Raw genomic sequence first — 14,257 nt, forward strand, 5'->3', positions numbered from 1 at the left:
GCCTTCACGACCTCTCAGCATTTTCGATAAACAAACCAACCCATAAAAGTTCAACGGTTCTCCTTGGGATTGTGCTACATCACAACTTTTTTCTACAAACTATGCAAGTTTTTTCACTGTCCCCGGTTTGATTCTCCATGTGCATAGAAAGGGTTTGCTAGAAAGTTGCTCGACTGTATTTGTAGGTCACCAATCACGTTGTGGACTCCTTAAATGTTCTTCAAGTATGGGAAAACGGAGTCCACACTTAAAAAAAAAAAAAAAAAAAAAAAAAGCAATGTCATCTGTGACTGTATATGAAAATTGTGACCTGGTGTGACGTGAAACTGACGTCAAGTTTCACAGGTTTGGGGGATTAGCTCAAGTGGTAGAGCGCTCGCTTAGCATGCGAGAGGTAGCGGGATCGATGCCCGCATTCTCCAATGCTACCATTGGATTCCTTTTTCGCAGAGTTGAATGAATCATTTTTACCATCTGCCCGTGGCACCCACGGCCAAACCTAGGAGGCTTTCGACAGTGGCCAAAACAATCCTTCGATAGCTCAGCTGGTAGAGCGGAGGACTGTAGCTCTAAATTAGCAATCCTTAGGTCGCTGGTTCAATTCCGGCTCGAAGGAAGTTTTGTTTATCTTATCTCATACAGAAAGTTTTTCTCCAGTTTGCCTCGTGAATTCAAAACATAGTCAGCAAAATGGCTTTTACATGAGAGAGATGCTCAGCACCAATGCAAAAACTTCTCCAACTGTGCAACGTCTCTGGGTGGACTGCAAAAGGGTGCGACGTCCCTGGGTGGACTCGAACCACCAACCTTTTGGTTAACAGCCGAACGCGCTAACCGATTGCGCCACAGAGACCCAATGGACCACAATTTTTGCCTGCACCTTAAGCAAGGTCAGACACCGTTTCTTCAAATGATTTTCAACAATATGACTAAAGGAAACAGAAAAAAACAAAGAAATAATTGCAAAACACCAAGAATAATCTAGTTGCCAACAGATAAGAAATGGCTGATAAATTACACGACACAGACCAGAAGGCAGACAGTAATTAGACTTCGACTCTAAGCATCCAACACTACGAGCAGAGTGGCGCAGCGGAAGCGTGCTGGGCCCATAACCCAGAGGTCGATGGATCGAAACCATCCTCTGCTAAAAGGTTGTGTTTTATACTTTTCATCATTACATTGCATCCAAATGCTTCTGTCAACAGAAAGTTTAGTGTTATTGCAGAAAATGTCAAAAAAACGTACACTTCCGAAAGCGTTGGTGGTATAGTGGTGAGCATAGCTGCCTTCCAAGCAGTTGACCCGGGTTCGATTCCCGGCCAACGCATGTCTTGCTTTTCACCATTGGTGTTGCATTTATTCTCTTTTAATGTTTTGTGTTAAGGCTCATGCTCTACTCTCTTCTTACAGTTTAGCAACCACAGAAAGGAGGAAAAAAAAAGACCAGGAGGCCTTCACGACCTCTCAGCATTTTCGATAAACAAACCAACCCATAAAAGTTCAACGGTTCTCCTTGGGATTGTGCTACATCACAACTTTTTTCTACAAACTATGCAAGTTTTTTCACTGTCCCCGGTTTGATTCTCCATGTGCATAGAAAGGGTTTGCTAGAAAGTTGCTCGACTGTATTTGTAGGTCACCAATCACGTTGTGGACTCCTTAAATGTTCTTCAAGTATGGGAAAACGGAGTCCACACTTAAAAAAAAAAAAAAAAAAAAAAAAAAAGCAATGTCATCTGTGACTGTATATGAAAATTGTGACCTGGTGTGACGTGAAACTGACGTCAAGTTTCACAGGTTTGGGGGATTAGCTCAAGTGGTAGAGCGCTCGCTTAGCATGCGAGAGGTAGCGGGATCGATGCCCGCATTCTCCAATGCTACCATTGGATTCCTTTTTCGCAGAGTTGAATGAATCATTTTTACCATCTGCCCGTGGCACCCACGGCCAAACCTAGGAGGCTTTCGACAGTGGCCAAAACAATCCTTCGATAGCTCAGCTGGTAGAGCGGAGGACTGTAGCTCTAAATTAGCAATCCTTAGGTCGCTGGTTCAATTCCGGCTCGAAGGAAGTTTTGTTTATCTTATCTCATACAGAAAGTTTTTCTCCAGTTTGCCTCGTGAATTCAAAACATAGTCAGCAAAATGGCTTTTACATGAGAGAGATGCTCAGCACCAATGCAAAAACTTCTCCAACTGTGCAACGTCTCTGGGTGGACTGCAAAAGGGTGCGACGTCCCTGGGTGGACTCGAACCACCAACCTTTCGGTTAACAGCCGAACGCGCTAACCGATTGCGCCACAGAGACCCAATGGACCACAATTTTTGCCTGCACCTTAAGCAAGGTCAGACACCGTTTCTTCAAATGATTTTCAACAATATGACTAAAGGAAACAGAAAAAAACAAAGAAATAATTGCAAAACACCAAGAATAATCTAGTTGCCAACAGATAAGAAATGGCTGATAAATTACACGACACAGACCAGAAGGCAGACAGTAATTAGACTTCGACTCTAAGCATCCAACACTACGAGCAGAGTGGCGCAGCGGAAGCGTGCTGGGCCCATAACCCAGAGGTCGATGGATCGAAACCATCCTCTGCTAAAAGGTTGTGTTTTATACTTTTCATCATTACATTGCATCCAAATGCTTCTGTCAACAGAAAGTTTAGTGTTATTGCAGAAAATGTCAAAAAAACGTACACTTCCGAAAGCGTTGGTGGTATAGTGGTGAGCATAGCTGCCTTCCAAGCAGTTGACCCGGGTTCGATTCCCGGCCAACGCATGTCTTGCTTTTCACCATTGGTGTTGCATTTATTCTCTTTTAATGTTTTGTGTTAAGGCTCATGCTCTACTCTCTTCTTACAGTTTAGCAACCACAGAAAGGAGGAAAAAAAAAGACCAGGAGGCCTTCACGACCTCTCAGCATTTTCGATAAACAAACCAACCCATAAAAGTTCAACGGTTCTCCTTGGGATTGTGCTACATCACAACTTTTTTCTACAAACTATGCAAGTTTTTTCACTGTCCCCGGTTTGATTCTCCATGTGCATAGAAAGGGTTTGCTAGAAAGTTGCTCGACTGTATTTGTAGGTCACCAATCACGTTGTGGACTCCTTAAATGTTCTTCAAGTATGGGAAAACGGAGTCCACACTTAAAAAAAAAAAAAAAAAAAAAAAAAAGCAATGTCATCTGTGACTGTATATGAAAATTGTGACCTGGTGTGACGTGAAACTGACGTCAAGTTTCACAGGTTTGGGGGATTAGCTCAAGTGGTAGAGCGCTCGCTTAGCATGCGAGAGGTAGCGGGATCGATGCCCGCATTCTCCAATGCTACCATTGGATTCCTTTTTCGCAGAGTTGAATGAATCATTTTTACCATCTGCCCGTGGCACCCACGGCCAAACCTAGGAGGCTTTCGACAGTGGCCAAAACAATCCTTCGATAGCTCAGCTGGTAGAGCGGAGGACTGTAGCTCTAAATTAGCAATCCTTAGGTCGCTGGTTCAATTCCGGCTCGAAGGAAGTTTTGTTTATCTTATCTCATACAGAAAGTTTTTCTCCAGTTTGCCTCGTGAATTCAAAACATAGTCAGCAAAATGGCTTTTACATGAGAGAGATGCTCAGCACCAATGCAAAAACTTCTCCAACTGTGCAACGTCTCTGGGTGGACTGCAAAAGGGTGCGACGTCCCTGGGTGGACTCGAACCACCAACCTTTCGGTTAACAGCCGAACGCGCTAACCGATTGCGCCACAGAGACCCAATGGACCACAATTTTTGCCTGCACCTTAAGCAAGGTCAGACACCGTTTCTTCAAATGATTTTCAACAATATGACTAAAGGAAACAGAAAAAAACAAAGAAATAATTGCAAAACACCAAGAATAATCTAGTTGCCAACAGATAAGAAATGGCTGATAAATTACACGACACAGACCAGAAGGCAGACAGTAATTAGACTTCGACTCTAAGCATCCAACACTACGAGCAGAGTGGCGCAGCGGAAGCGTGCTGGGCCCATAACCCAGAGGTCGATGGATCGAAACCATCCTCTGCTAAAAGGTTGTGTTTTATACTTTTCATCATTACATTGCATCCAAATGCTTCTGTCAACAGAAAGTTTAGTGTTATTGCAGAAAATGTCAAAAAAACGTACACTTCCGAAAGCGTTGGTGGTATAGTGGTGAGCATAGCTGCCTTCCAAGCAGTTGACCCGGGTTCGATTCCCGGCCAACGCATGTCTTGCTTTTCACCATTGGTGTTGCATTTATTCTCTTTTAATGTTTTGTGTTAAGGCTCATGCTCTACTCTCTTCTTACAGTTTAGCAACCACAGAAAGGAGGAAAAAAAAAGACCAGGAGGCCTTCACGACCTCTCAGCATTTTCGGTAAACAAACCAACCCATAAAAGTTCAACGGTTCTCCTTGGGATTGTGCTACATCACAACTTTTTTCTACAAACTATGCAAGTTTTTTCACTGTCCCCGGTTTGATTCTCCATGTGCATAGAAAGGGTTTGCTAGAAAGTTGCTCGACTGTATTTGTAGGTCACCAATCACGTTGTGGACTCCTTAAATGTTCTTCAAGTATGGGAAAACGGAGTCCACACTTAAAAAAAAAAAAAAAAAAAAAAAAAAGCAATGTCATCTGTGACTGTATATGAAAATTGTGACCTGGTGTGACGTGAAACTGACGTCAAGTTTCACAGGTTTGGGGGATTAGCTCAAGTGGTAGAGCGCTCGCTTAGCATGCGAGAGGTAGCGGGATCGATGCCCGCATTCTCCAATGCTACCATTGGATTCCTTTTTCGCAGAGTTGAATGAATCATTTTTACCATCTGCCCGTGGCACCCACGGCCAAACCTAGGAGGCTTTCGACAGTGGCCAAAACAATCCTTCGATAGCTCAGCTGGTAGAGCGGAGGACTGTAGCTCTAAATTAGCAATCCTTAGGTCGCTGGTTCAATTCCGGCTCGAAGGAAGTTTTGTTTATCTTATCTCATACAGAAAGTTTTTCTCCAGTTTGCCTCGTGAATTCAAAACATAGTCAGCAAAATGGCTTTTACATGAGAGAGAGATGCTCAGCACCAATGCAAAAACTTCTCCAACTGTGCAACGTCTCTGGGTGGACTGCAAAAGGGTGCGACGTCCCTGGGTGGACTCGAACCACCAACCTTTCGGTTAACAGCCAAACGCGCTAACCGATTGCGCCACAGAGACCCAATGGACCACAATTTTTGCCTGCACCTTAAGCAAGGTCAGACACCGTTTCTTCAAATGATTTTCAACAATATGACTAAAGGAAACAGAAAAAAACAAAGAAATAATTGCAAAACACCAAGAATAATCTAGTTGCCAACAGATAAGAAATGGCTGATAAATTACACGACACAGACCAGAAGGCAGACAGTAATTAGACTTCGACTCTAAGCATCCAACACTACGAGCAGAGTGGCGCAGCGGAAGCGTGCTGGGCCCATAACCCAGAGGTCGATGGATCGAAACCATCCTCTGCTAAAAGGTTGTGTTTTATACTTTTCATCATTACATTGCATCCAAATGCTTCTGTCAACAGAAAGTTTAGTGTTATTGCAGAAAATGTCAAAAAAACGTACACTTCCGAAAGCGTTGGTGGTATAGTGGTGAGCATAGCTGCCTTCCAAGCAGTTGACCCGGGTTCGATTCCCGGCCAACGCATGTCTTGCTTTTCACCATTGGTGTTGCATTTATTCTCTTTTAATGTTTTGTGTTAAGGCTCATGCTCTACTCTCTTCTTACAGTTTAGCAACCACAGAAAGGAGGAAAAAAAAAGACCAGGAGGCCTTCACGACCTCTCAGCATTTTCGGTAAACAAACCAACCCATAAAAGTTCAACGGTTCTCCTTGGGATTGTGCTACATCACAACTTTTTTCTACAAACTATGCAAGTTTTTTCACTGTCCCCGGTTTGATTCTCCATGTGCATAGAAAGGGTTTGCTAGAAAGTTGCTCGACTGTATTTGTAGGTCACCAATCACGTTGTGGACTCCTTAAATGTTCTTCAAGTATGGGAAAACGGAGTCCACACTTAAAAAAAAAAAAAAAAAAAAAAAAAAGCAATGTCATCTGTGACTGTATATGAAAATTGTGACCTGGTGTGACGTGAAACTGACGTCAAGTTTCACAGGTTTGGGGGATTAGCTCAAGTGGTAGAGCGCTCGCTTAGCATGCGAGAGGTAGCGGGATCGATGCCCGCATTCTCCAATGCTACCATTGGATTCCTTTTTCGCAGAGTTGAATGAATCATTTTTACCATCTGCCCGTGGCACCCACGGCCAAACCTAGGAGGCTTTCGACAGTGGCCAAAACAATCCTTCGATAGCTCAGCTGGTAGAGCGGAGGACTGTAGCTCTAAATTAGCAATCCTTAGGTCGCTGGTTCAATTCCGGCTCGAAGGAAGTTTTGTTTATCTTATCTCATACAGAAAGTTTTTCTCCAGTTTGCCTCGTGAATTCAAAACATAGTCAGCAAAATGGCTTTTACATGAGAGAGAGATGCTCAGCACCAATGCAAAAACTTCTCCAACTGTGCAACGTCTCTGGGTGGACTGCAAAAGGGTGCGACGTCCCTGGGTGGACTCGAACCACCAACCTTTCGGTTAACAGCCAAACGCGCTAACCGATTGCGCCACAGAGACCCAATGGACCACAATTTTTGCCTGCACCTTAAGCAAGGTCAGACACCGTTTCTTCAAATGATTTTCAACAATATGACTAAAGGAAACAGAAAAAAACAAAGAAATAATTGCAAAACACCAAGAATAATCTAGTTGCCAACAGATAAGAAATGGCTGATAAATTACACGACACAGACCAGAAGGCAGACAGTAATTAGACTTCGACTCTAAGCATCCAACACTACGAGCAGAGTGGCGCAGCGGAAGCGTGCTGGGCCCATAACCCAGAGGTCGATGGATCGAAACCATCCTCTGCTAAAAGGTTGTGTTTTATACTTTTCATCATTACATTGCATCCAAATGCTTCTGTCAACAGAAAGTTTAGTGTTATTGCAGAAAATGTCAAAAAAACGTACACTTCCGAAAGCGTTGGTGGTATAGTGGTGAGCATAGCTGCCTTCCAAGCAGTTGACCCGGGTTCGATTCCCGGCCAACGCATGTCTTGCTTTTCACCATTGGTGTTGCATTTATTCTCTTTTAATGTTTTGTGTTAAGGCTCATGCTCTACTCTCTTCTTACAGTTTAGCAACCACAGAAAGGAGGAAAAAAAAAGACCAGGAGGCCTTCACGACCTCTCAGCATTTTCGGTAAACAAACCAACCCATAAAAGTTCAACGGTTCTCCTTGGGATTGTGCTACATCACAACTTTTTTCTACAAACTATGCAAGTTTTTTCACTGTCCCCGGTTTGATTCTCCATGTGCATAGAAAGGGTTTGCTAGAAAGTTGCTCGACTGTATTTGTAGGTCACCAATCACGTTGTGGACTCCTTAAATGTTCTTCAAGTATGGGAAAACGGAGTCCACACTTAAAAAAAAAAAAAAAAAAAAAAAAAAGCAATGTCATCTGTGACTGTATATGAAAATTGTGACCTGGTGTGACGTGAAACTGACGTCAAGTTTCACAGGTTTGGGGGATTAGCTCAAGTGGTAGAGCGCTCGCTTAGCATGCGAGAGGTAGCGGGATCGATGCCCGCATTCTCCAATGCTACCATTGGATTCCTTTTTCGCAGAGTTGAATGAATCATTTTTACCATCTGCCCGTGGCACCCACGGCCAAACCTAGGAGGCTTTCGACAGTGGCCAAAACAATCCTTCGATAGCTCAGCTGGTAGAGCGGAGGACTGTAGCTCTAAATTAGCAATCCTTAGGTCGCTGGTTCAATTCCGGCTCGAAGGAAGTTTTGTTTATCTTATCTCATACAGAAAGTTTTTCTCCAGTTTGCCTCGTGAATTCAAAACATAGTCAGCAAAATGGCTTTTACATGAGAGAGAGATGCTCAGCACCAATGCAAAAACTTCTCCAACTGTGCAACGTCTCTGGGTGGACTGCAAAAGGGTGCGACGTCCCTGGGTGGACTCGAACCACCAACCTTTCGGTTAACAGCCAAACGCGCTAACCGATTGCGCCACAGAGACCCAATGGACCACAATTTTTGCCTGCACCTTAAGCAAGGTCAGACACCGTTTCTTCAAATGATTTTCAACAATATGACTAAAGGAAACAGAAAAAAACAAAGAAATAATTGCAAAACACCAAGAATAATCTAGTTGCCAACAGATAAGAAATGGCTGATAAATTACACGACACAGACCAGAAGGCAGACAGTAATTAGACTTCGACTCTAAGCATCCAACACTACGAGCAGAGTGGCGCAGCGGAAGCGTGCTGGGCCCATAACCCAGAGGTCGATGGATCGAAACCATCCTCTGCTAAAAGGTTGTGTTTTATACTTTTCATCATTACATTGCATCCAAATGCTTCTGTCAACAGAAAGTTTAGTGTTATTGCAGAAAATGTCAAAAAAACGTACACTTCCGAAAGCGTTGGTGGTATAGTGGTGAGCATAGCTGCCTTCCAAGCAGTTGACCCGGGTTCGATTCCCGGCCAACGCATGTCTTGCTTTTCACCATTGGTGTTGCATTTATTCTCTTTTAATGTTTTGTGTTAAGGCTCATGCTCTACTCTCTTCTTACAGTTTAGCAACCACAGAAAGGAGGAAAAAAAAAGACCAGGAGGCCTTCACGACCTCTCAGCATTTTCGGTAAACAAACCAACCCATAAAAGTTCAACGGTTCTCCTTGGGATTGTGCTACATCACAACTTTTTTCTACAAACTATGCAAGTTTTTTCACTGTCCCCGGTTTGATTCTCCATGTGCATAGAAAGGGTTTGCTAGAAAGTTGCTCGACTGTATTTGTAGGTCACCAATCACGTTGTGGACTCCTTAAATGTTCTTCAAGTATGGGAAAACGGAGTCCACACTTAAAAAAAAAAAAAAAAAAAAAAAAAAGCAATGTCATCTGTGACTGTATATGAAAATTGTGACCTGGTGTGACGTGAAACTGACGTCAAGTTTCACAGGTTTGGGGGATTAGCTCAAGTGGTAGAGCGCTCGCTTAGCATGCGAGAGGTAGCGGGATCGATGCCCGCATTCTCCAATGCTACCATTGGATTCCTTTTTCGCAGAGTTGAATGAATCATTTTTACCATCTGCCCGTGGCACCCACGGCCAAACCTAGGAGGCTTTCGACAGTGGCCAAAACAATCCTTCGATAGCTCAGCTGGTAGAGCGGAGGACTGTAGCTCTAAATTAGCAATCCTTAGGTCGCTGGTTCAATTCCGGCTCGAAGGAAGTTTTGTTTATCTTATCTCATACAGAAAGTTTTTCTCCAGTTTGCCTCGTGAATTCAAAACATAGTCAGCAAAATGGCTTTTACATGAGAGAGAGATGCTCAGCACCAATGCAAAAACTTCTCCAACTGTGCAACGTCTCTGGGTGGACTGCAAAAGGGTGCGACGTCCCTGGGTGGACTCGAACCACCAACCTTTCGGTTAACAGCCGAACGCGCTAACCGATTGCGCCACAGAGACCCAATGGACCACAATTTTTGCCTGCACCTTAAGCAAGGTCAGACACCGTTTCTTCAAATGATTTTCAACAATATGACTAAAGGAAACAGAAAAAAACAAAGAAATAATTGCAAAACACCAAGAATAATCTAGTTGCCAACAGATAAGAAATGGCTGATAAATTACACGACACAGACCAGAAGGCAGACAGTAATTAGACTTCGACTCTAAGCATCCAACACTACGAGCAGAGTGGCGCAGCGGAAGCGTGCTGGGCCCATAACCCAGAGGTCGATGGATCGAAACCATCCTCTGCTAAAAGGTTGTGTTTTATACTTTTCATCATTACATTGCATCCAAATGCTTCTGTCAACAGAAAGTTTAGTGTTATTGCAGAAAATGTCAAAAAAACGTACACTTCCGAAAGCGTTGGTGGTATAGTGGTGAGCATAGCTGCCTTCCAAGCAGTTGACCCGGGTTCGATTCCCGGCCAACGCATGTCTTGCTTTTCACCATTGGTGTTGCATTTATTCTCTTTTAATGTTTTGTGTTAAGGCTCATGCTCTACTCTCTTCTTACAGTTTAGCAACCACAGAAAGGAGGAAAAAAAAAGACCAGGAGGCCTTCACGACCTCTCAGCATTTTCGGTAAACAAACCAACCCATAAAAGTTCAACGGTTCTCCTTGGGATTGTGCTACATCACAACTTTTTTCTACAAACTATGCAAGTTTTTTCACTGTCCCCGGTTTGATTCTCCATGTGCATAGAAAGGGTTTGCTAGAAAGTTGCTCGACTGTATTTGTAGGTCACCAATCACGTTGTGGACTCCTTAAATGTTCTTCAAGTATGGGAAAACGGAGTCCACACTTAAAAAAAAAAAAAAAAAAAAAAAAAAGCAATGTCATCTGTGACTGTATATGAAAATTGTGACCTGGTGTGACGTGAAACTGACGTCAAGTTTCACAGGTTTGGGGGATTAGCTCAAGTGGTAGAGCGCTCGCTTAGCATGCGAGAGGTAGCGGGATCGATGCCCGCATTCTCCAATGCTACCATTGGATTCCTTTTTCGCAGAGTTGAATGAATCATTTTTACCATCTGCCCGTGGCACCCACGGCCAAACCTAGGAGGCTTTCGACAGTGGCCAAAACAATCCTTCGATAGCTCAGCTGGTAGAGCGGAGGACTGTAGCTCTAAATTAGCAATCCTTAGGTCGCTGGTTCAATTCCGGCTCGAAGGAAGTTTTGTTTATCTTATCTCATACAGAAAGTTTTTCTCCAGTTTGCCTCGTGAATTCAAAACATAGTCAGCAAAATGGCTTTTACATGAGAGAGAGATGCTCAGCACCAATGCAAAAACTTCTCCAACTGTGCAACGTCTCTGGGTGGACTGCAAAAGGGTGCGACGTCCCTGGGTGGACTCGAACCACCAACCTTTCGGTTAACAGCCGAACGCGCTAACCGATTGCGCCACAGAGACCCAATGGACCACAATTTTTGCCTGCACCTTAAGCAAGGTCAGACACCGTTTCTTCAAATGATTTTCAACAATATGACTAAAGGAAACAGAAAAAAACAAAGAAATAATTGCAAAACACCAAGAATAATCTAGTTGCCAACAGATAAGAAATGGCTGATAAATTACACGACACAGACCAGAAGGCAGACAGTAATTAGACTTCGACTCTAAGCATCCAACACTACGAGCAGAGTGGCGCAGCGGAAGCGTGCTGGGCCCATAACCCAGAGGTCGATGGATCGAAACCATCCTCTGCTAAAAGGTTGTGTTTTATACTTTTCATCATTACATTGCATCCAAATGCTTCTGTCAACAGAAAGTTTAGTGTTATTGCAGAAAATGTCAAAAAAACGTACACTTCCGAAAGCGTTGGTGGTATAGTGGTGAGCATAGCTGCCTTCCAAGCAGTTGACCCGGGTTCGATTCCCGGCCAACGCATGTCTTGCTTTTCACCATTGGTGTTGCATTTATTCTCTTTTAATGTTTTGTGTTAAGGCTCATGCTCTACTCTCTTCTTACAGTTTAGCAACCACAGAAAGGAGGAAAAAAAAAGACCAGGAGGCCTTCACGACCTCTCAGCATTTTCGGTAAACAAACCAACCCATAAAAGTTCAACGGTTCTCCTTGGGATTGTGCTACATCACAACTTTTTTCTACAAACTATGCAAGTTTTTTCACTGTCCCCGGTTTGATTCTCCATGTGCATAGAAAGGGTTTGCTAGAAAGTTGCTCGACTGTATTTGTAGGTCACCAATCACGTTGTGGACTCCTTAAATGTTCTTCAAGTATGGGAAAACGGAGTCCACACTTAAAAAAAAAAAAAAAAAAAAAAAAAAGCAATGTCATCTGTGACTGTATATGAAAATTGTGACCTGGTGTGACGTGAAACTGACGTCAAGTTTCACAGGTTTGGGGGATTAGCTCAAGTGGTAGAGCGCTCGCTTAGCATGCGAGAGGTAGCGGGATCGATGCCCGCATTCTCCAATGCTACCATTGGATTCCTTTTTCGCAGAGTTGAATGAATCATTTTTACCATCTGCCCGTGGCACCCACGGCCAAACCTAGGAGGCTTTCGACAGTGGCCAAAACAATCCTTCGATAGCTCAGCTGGTAGAGCGGAGGACTGTAGCTCTAAATTAGCAATCCTTAGGTCGCTGGTTCAATTCCGGCTCGAAGGAAGTTTTGTTTATCTTATCTCATACAGAAAGTTTTTCTCCAGTTTGCCTCGTGAATTCAAAACATAGTCAGCAAAATGGCTTTTACATGAGAGAGAGATGCTCAGCACCAATGCAAAAACTTCTCCAACTGTGCAACGTCTCTGGGTGGACTGCAAAAGGGTGCGACGTCCCTGGGTGGACTCGAACCACCAACCTTTCGGTTAACAGCCGAACGCGCTAACCGATTGCGCCACAGAGACCCAATGGACCACAATTTTTGCCTGCACCTTAAGCAAGGTCAGACACCGTTTCTTCAAATGATTTTCAACAATATGACTAAAGGAAACAGAAAAAAACAAAGAAATAATTGCAAAACACCAAGAATAATCTAGTTGCCAACAGATAAGAAATGGCTGATAAATTACACGACACAGACCAGAAGGCAGACAGTAATTAGACTTCGACTCTAAGCATCCAACACTACGAGCAGAGTGGCGCAGCGGAAGCGTGCTGGGCCCATAACCCAGAGGTCGATGGATCGAAACCATCCTCTGCTAAAAGGTTGTGTTTTATACTTTTCATCATTACATTGCATCCAAATGCTTCTGTCAACAGAAAGTTTAGTGTTATTGCAGAAAATGTCAAAAAAACGTACACTTCCGAAAGCGTTGGTGGTATAGTGGTGAGCATAGCTGCCTTCCAAGCAGTTGACCCGGGTTCGATTCCCGGCCAACGCATGTCTTGCTTTTCACCATTGGTGTTGCATTTATTCTCTTTTAATGTTTTGTGTTAAGGCTCATGCTCTACTCTCTTCTTACAGTTTAGCAACCACAGAAAGGAGGAAAAAAAAAGACCAGGAGGCCTTCACGACCTCTCAGCATTTTCGGTAAACAAACCAACCCATAAAAGTTCAACGGTTCTCCTTGGGATTGTGCTACATCACAACTTTTTTCTACAAACTATGCAAGTTTTTTCACTGTCCCCGGTTTGATTCTCCATGTGCATAGAAAGGGTTTGCTAGAAAGTTGCTCGACTGTATTTGTAGGTCACCAATCACGTTGTGGACTCCTTAAATGTTCTTCAAGTATGGGAAAACGGAGTCCACACTTAAAAAAAAAAAAAAAAAAAAAAAAAAGCAATGTCATCTGTGACTGTATATGAAAATTGTGACCTGGTGTGACGTGAAACTGACGTCAAGTTTCACAGGTTTGGGGGATTAGCTCAAGTGGTAGAGCGCTCGCTTAGCATGCGAGAGGTAGCGGGATCGATGCCCGCATTCTCCAATGCTACCATTGGATTCCTTTTTCGCAGAGTTGAATGAATCATTTTTACCATCTGCCCGTGGCACCCACGGCCAAACCTAGGAGGCTTTCGACAGTGGCCAAAACAATCCTTCGATAGCTCAGCTGGTAGAGCGGAGGACTGTAGCTCTAAATTAGCAATCCTTAGGTCGCTGGTTCAATTCCGGCTCGAAGGAAGTTTTGTTTATCTTATCTCATACAGAAAGTTTTTCTCCAGTTTGCCTCGTGAATTCAAAACATAGTCAGCAAAATGGCTTTTACATGAGAGAGATGCTCAGCACCAATGCAAAAACTTCTCCAACTGTGCAACGTCTCTGGGTGGACTGCAAAAGGGTGCGACGTCCCTGGGTGGACTCGAACCACCAACCTTTCGGTTAACAGCCGAACGCGCTAACCGATTGCGCCACAGAGACCCAATGGACCACAATTTTTGCCTGCACCTTAAGCAAGGTCAGACACCGTTTCTTCAAATGATTTTCAACAATATGACTAAAGGAAACAGAAAAAAACAAAGAAATAATTGCAAAACACCAAGAATAATCTAGTTGCCAACAGATAAGAAATGGCTGATAAATTACACGACACAGACCAGAAGGCAGACAGTAATTAGACTTCGACTCTAAGCATCCAACACTACGAGCAGAGTGGCGCAGCGGAAGCGTGCTGGGCCCATAACCCAGAGGTCGATGGATCGAAACCATCCTCTGCTAAAAGGTTG

General features: G+C 43.6%; 35 non-coding genes across 35 annotated transcripts; 29 read left to right on the top strand and 6 right to left on the bottom strand.

Annotated features, from left to right (window-relative positions):
- The first annotated feature begins 349 nt into the window (after window positions 1–349).
- TRNAA-AGC (transfer RNA alanine (anticodon AGC)) lies at window positions 350–422 on the top strand. Its single transcript has one exon. It is a non-coding gene; the product is annotated as a tRNA-Ala (tRNA).
- A 108-nt stretch (window positions 423–530) lies between these two features.
- TRNAY-GUA (transfer RNA tyrosine (anticodon GUA)) lies at window positions 531–616 on the top strand. The gene is given in 2 exon segments: window positions 531–567; window positions 581–616. It is a non-coding gene; the product is annotated as a tRNA-Tyr (tRNA).
- Window positions 617–1,258: 642 nt separating this feature from the next.
- Window positions 1,259–1,330, top strand: TRNAG-UCC (transfer RNA glycine (anticodon UCC)). The gene has a single exon. It is a non-coding gene; the product is annotated as a tRNA-Gly (tRNA).
- A 474-nt stretch (window positions 1,331–1,804) lies between these two features.
- On the top strand, window positions 1,805–1,877 carry TRNAA-AGC (transfer RNA alanine (anticodon AGC)). Its single transcript has one exon. It is a non-coding gene; the product is annotated as a tRNA-Ala (tRNA).
- Window positions 1,878–1,985: 108 nt separating this feature from the next.
- Window positions 1,986–2,071, top strand: TRNAY-GUA (transfer RNA tyrosine (anticodon GUA)). Its single transcript is given in 2 exon segments — window positions 1,986–2,022; window positions 2,036–2,071. It is a non-coding gene; the product is annotated as a tRNA-Tyr (tRNA).
- Window positions 2,072–2,234: 163 nt separating this feature from the next.
- On the bottom strand, window positions 2,235–2,308 carry TRNAN-GUU (transfer RNA asparagine (anticodon GUU)). Its single transcript has one exon. It is a non-coding gene; the product is annotated as a tRNA-Asn (tRNA).
- Window positions 2,309–2,713: 405 nt separating this feature from the next.
- TRNAG-UCC (transfer RNA glycine (anticodon UCC)) lies at window positions 2,714–2,785 on the top strand. Its single transcript has one exon. It is a non-coding gene; the product is annotated as a tRNA-Gly (tRNA).
- A 473-nt stretch (window positions 2,786–3,258) lies between these two features.
- TRNAA-AGC (transfer RNA alanine (anticodon AGC)) lies at window positions 3,259–3,331 on the top strand. The gene has a single exon. It is a non-coding gene; the product is annotated as a tRNA-Ala (tRNA).
- A 108-nt stretch (window positions 3,332–3,439) lies between these two features.
- TRNAY-GUA (transfer RNA tyrosine (anticodon GUA)) lies at window positions 3,440–3,525 on the top strand. The gene is given in 2 exon segments: window positions 3,440–3,476; window positions 3,490–3,525. It is a non-coding gene; the product is annotated as a tRNA-Tyr (tRNA).
- A 163-nt stretch (window positions 3,526–3,688) lies between these two features.
- TRNAN-GUU (transfer RNA asparagine (anticodon GUU)) lies at window positions 3,689–3,762 on the bottom strand. The gene has a single exon. It is a non-coding gene; the product is annotated as a tRNA-Asn (tRNA).
- Window positions 3,763–4,167: 405 nt separating this feature from the next.
- TRNAG-UCC (transfer RNA glycine (anticodon UCC)) lies at window positions 4,168–4,239 on the top strand. Its single transcript has one exon. It is a non-coding gene; the product is annotated as a tRNA-Gly (tRNA).
- Window positions 4,240–4,712: 473 nt separating this feature from the next.
- TRNAA-AGC (transfer RNA alanine (anticodon AGC)) lies at window positions 4,713–4,785 on the top strand. The gene has a single exon. It is a non-coding gene; the product is annotated as a tRNA-Ala (tRNA).
- A 108-nt stretch (window positions 4,786–4,893) lies between these two features.
- On the top strand, window positions 4,894–4,979 carry TRNAY-GUA (transfer RNA tyrosine (anticodon GUA)). The gene is given in 2 exon segments: window positions 4,894–4,930; window positions 4,944–4,979. It is a non-coding gene; the product is annotated as a tRNA-Tyr (tRNA).
- Window positions 4,980–5,623: 644 nt separating this feature from the next.
- TRNAG-UCC (transfer RNA glycine (anticodon UCC)) lies at window positions 5,624–5,695 on the top strand. The gene has a single exon. It is a non-coding gene; the product is annotated as a tRNA-Gly (tRNA).
- A 473-nt stretch (window positions 5,696–6,168) lies between these two features.
- Window positions 6,169–6,241, top strand: TRNAA-AGC (transfer RNA alanine (anticodon AGC)). The gene has a single exon. It is a non-coding gene; the product is annotated as a tRNA-Ala (tRNA).
- Window positions 6,242–6,349: 108 nt separating this feature from the next.
- On the top strand, window positions 6,350–6,435 carry TRNAY-GUA (transfer RNA tyrosine (anticodon GUA)). The gene is given in 2 exon segments: window positions 6,350–6,386; window positions 6,400–6,435. It is a non-coding gene; the product is annotated as a tRNA-Tyr (tRNA).
- A 644-nt stretch (window positions 6,436–7,079) lies between these two features.
- On the top strand, window positions 7,080–7,151 carry TRNAG-UCC (transfer RNA glycine (anticodon UCC)). The gene has a single exon. It is a non-coding gene; the product is annotated as a tRNA-Gly (tRNA).
- Window positions 7,152–7,624: 473 nt separating this feature from the next.
- On the top strand, window positions 7,625–7,697 carry TRNAA-AGC (transfer RNA alanine (anticodon AGC)). Its single transcript has one exon. It is a non-coding gene; the product is annotated as a tRNA-Ala (tRNA).
- A 108-nt stretch (window positions 7,698–7,805) lies between these two features.
- TRNAY-GUA (transfer RNA tyrosine (anticodon GUA)) lies at window positions 7,806–7,891 on the top strand. Its single transcript is given in 2 exon segments — window positions 7,806–7,842; window positions 7,856–7,891. It is a non-coding gene; the product is annotated as a tRNA-Tyr (tRNA).
- Window positions 7,892–8,535: 644 nt separating this feature from the next.
- TRNAG-UCC (transfer RNA glycine (anticodon UCC)) lies at window positions 8,536–8,607 on the top strand. Its single transcript has one exon. It is a non-coding gene; the product is annotated as a tRNA-Gly (tRNA).
- A 473-nt stretch (window positions 8,608–9,080) lies between these two features.
- Window positions 9,081–9,153, top strand: TRNAA-AGC (transfer RNA alanine (anticodon AGC)). Its single transcript has one exon. It is a non-coding gene; the product is annotated as a tRNA-Ala (tRNA).
- Window positions 9,154–9,261: 108 nt separating this feature from the next.
- Window positions 9,262–9,347, top strand: TRNAY-GUA (transfer RNA tyrosine (anticodon GUA)). The gene is given in 2 exon segments: window positions 9,262–9,298; window positions 9,312–9,347. It is a non-coding gene; the product is annotated as a tRNA-Tyr (tRNA).
- A 165-nt stretch (window positions 9,348–9,512) lies between these two features.
- Window positions 9,513–9,586, bottom strand: TRNAN-GUU (transfer RNA asparagine (anticodon GUU)). Its single transcript has one exon. It is a non-coding gene; the product is annotated as a tRNA-Asn (tRNA).
- Window positions 9,587–9,991: 405 nt separating this feature from the next.
- On the top strand, window positions 9,992–10,063 carry TRNAG-UCC (transfer RNA glycine (anticodon UCC)). Its single transcript has one exon. It is a non-coding gene; the product is annotated as a tRNA-Gly (tRNA).
- Window positions 10,064–10,536: 473 nt separating this feature from the next.
- TRNAA-AGC (transfer RNA alanine (anticodon AGC)) lies at window positions 10,537–10,609 on the top strand. Its single transcript has one exon. It is a non-coding gene; the product is annotated as a tRNA-Ala (tRNA).
- A 108-nt stretch (window positions 10,610–10,717) lies between these two features.
- Window positions 10,718–10,803, top strand: TRNAY-GUA (transfer RNA tyrosine (anticodon GUA)). The gene is given in 2 exon segments: window positions 10,718–10,754; window positions 10,768–10,803. It is a non-coding gene; the product is annotated as a tRNA-Tyr (tRNA).
- Window positions 10,804–10,968: 165 nt separating this feature from the next.
- On the bottom strand, window positions 10,969–11,042 carry TRNAN-GUU (transfer RNA asparagine (anticodon GUU)). Its single transcript has one exon. It is a non-coding gene; the product is annotated as a tRNA-Asn (tRNA).
- Window positions 11,043–11,447: 405 nt separating this feature from the next.
- On the top strand, window positions 11,448–11,519 carry TRNAG-UCC (transfer RNA glycine (anticodon UCC)). The gene has a single exon. It is a non-coding gene; the product is annotated as a tRNA-Gly (tRNA).
- A 473-nt stretch (window positions 11,520–11,992) lies between these two features.
- TRNAA-AGC (transfer RNA alanine (anticodon AGC)) lies at window positions 11,993–12,065 on the top strand. Its single transcript has one exon. It is a non-coding gene; the product is annotated as a tRNA-Ala (tRNA).
- Window positions 12,066–12,173: 108 nt separating this feature from the next.
- On the top strand, window positions 12,174–12,259 carry TRNAY-GUA (transfer RNA tyrosine (anticodon GUA)). The gene is given in 2 exon segments: window positions 12,174–12,210; window positions 12,224–12,259. It is a non-coding gene; the product is annotated as a tRNA-Tyr (tRNA).
- A 165-nt stretch (window positions 12,260–12,424) lies between these two features.
- On the bottom strand, window positions 12,425–12,498 carry TRNAN-GUU (transfer RNA asparagine (anticodon GUU)). The gene has a single exon. It is a non-coding gene; the product is annotated as a tRNA-Asn (tRNA).
- A 405-nt stretch (window positions 12,499–12,903) lies between these two features.
- TRNAG-UCC (transfer RNA glycine (anticodon UCC)) lies at window positions 12,904–12,975 on the top strand. Its single transcript has one exon. It is a non-coding gene; the product is annotated as a tRNA-Gly (tRNA).
- A 473-nt stretch (window positions 12,976–13,448) lies between these two features.
- On the top strand, window positions 13,449–13,521 carry TRNAA-AGC (transfer RNA alanine (anticodon AGC)). The gene has a single exon. It is a non-coding gene; the product is annotated as a tRNA-Ala (tRNA).
- Window positions 13,522–13,629: 108 nt separating this feature from the next.
- On the top strand, window positions 13,630–13,715 carry TRNAY-GUA (transfer RNA tyrosine (anticodon GUA)). Its single transcript is given in 2 exon segments — window positions 13,630–13,666; window positions 13,680–13,715. It is a non-coding gene; the product is annotated as a tRNA-Tyr (tRNA).
- Window positions 13,716–13,878: 163 nt separating this feature from the next.
- Window positions 13,879–13,952, bottom strand: TRNAN-GUU (transfer RNA asparagine (anticodon GUU)). The gene has a single exon. It is a non-coding gene; the product is annotated as a tRNA-Asn (tRNA).
- Between the last annotated feature and the right edge of the window lie 305 nt (window positions 13,953–14,257).

The sequence above is a fragment of the Ranitomeya variabilis genome, chromosome 2 (assembly GCF_051348905.1).
Source record: "Ranitomeya variabilis isolate aRanVar5 chromosome 2, aRanVar5.hap1, whole genome shotgun sequence".
NCBI lineage: Eukaryota > Metazoa > Chordata > Amphibia > Anura > Dendrobatidae > Ranitomeya > Ranitomeya variabilis.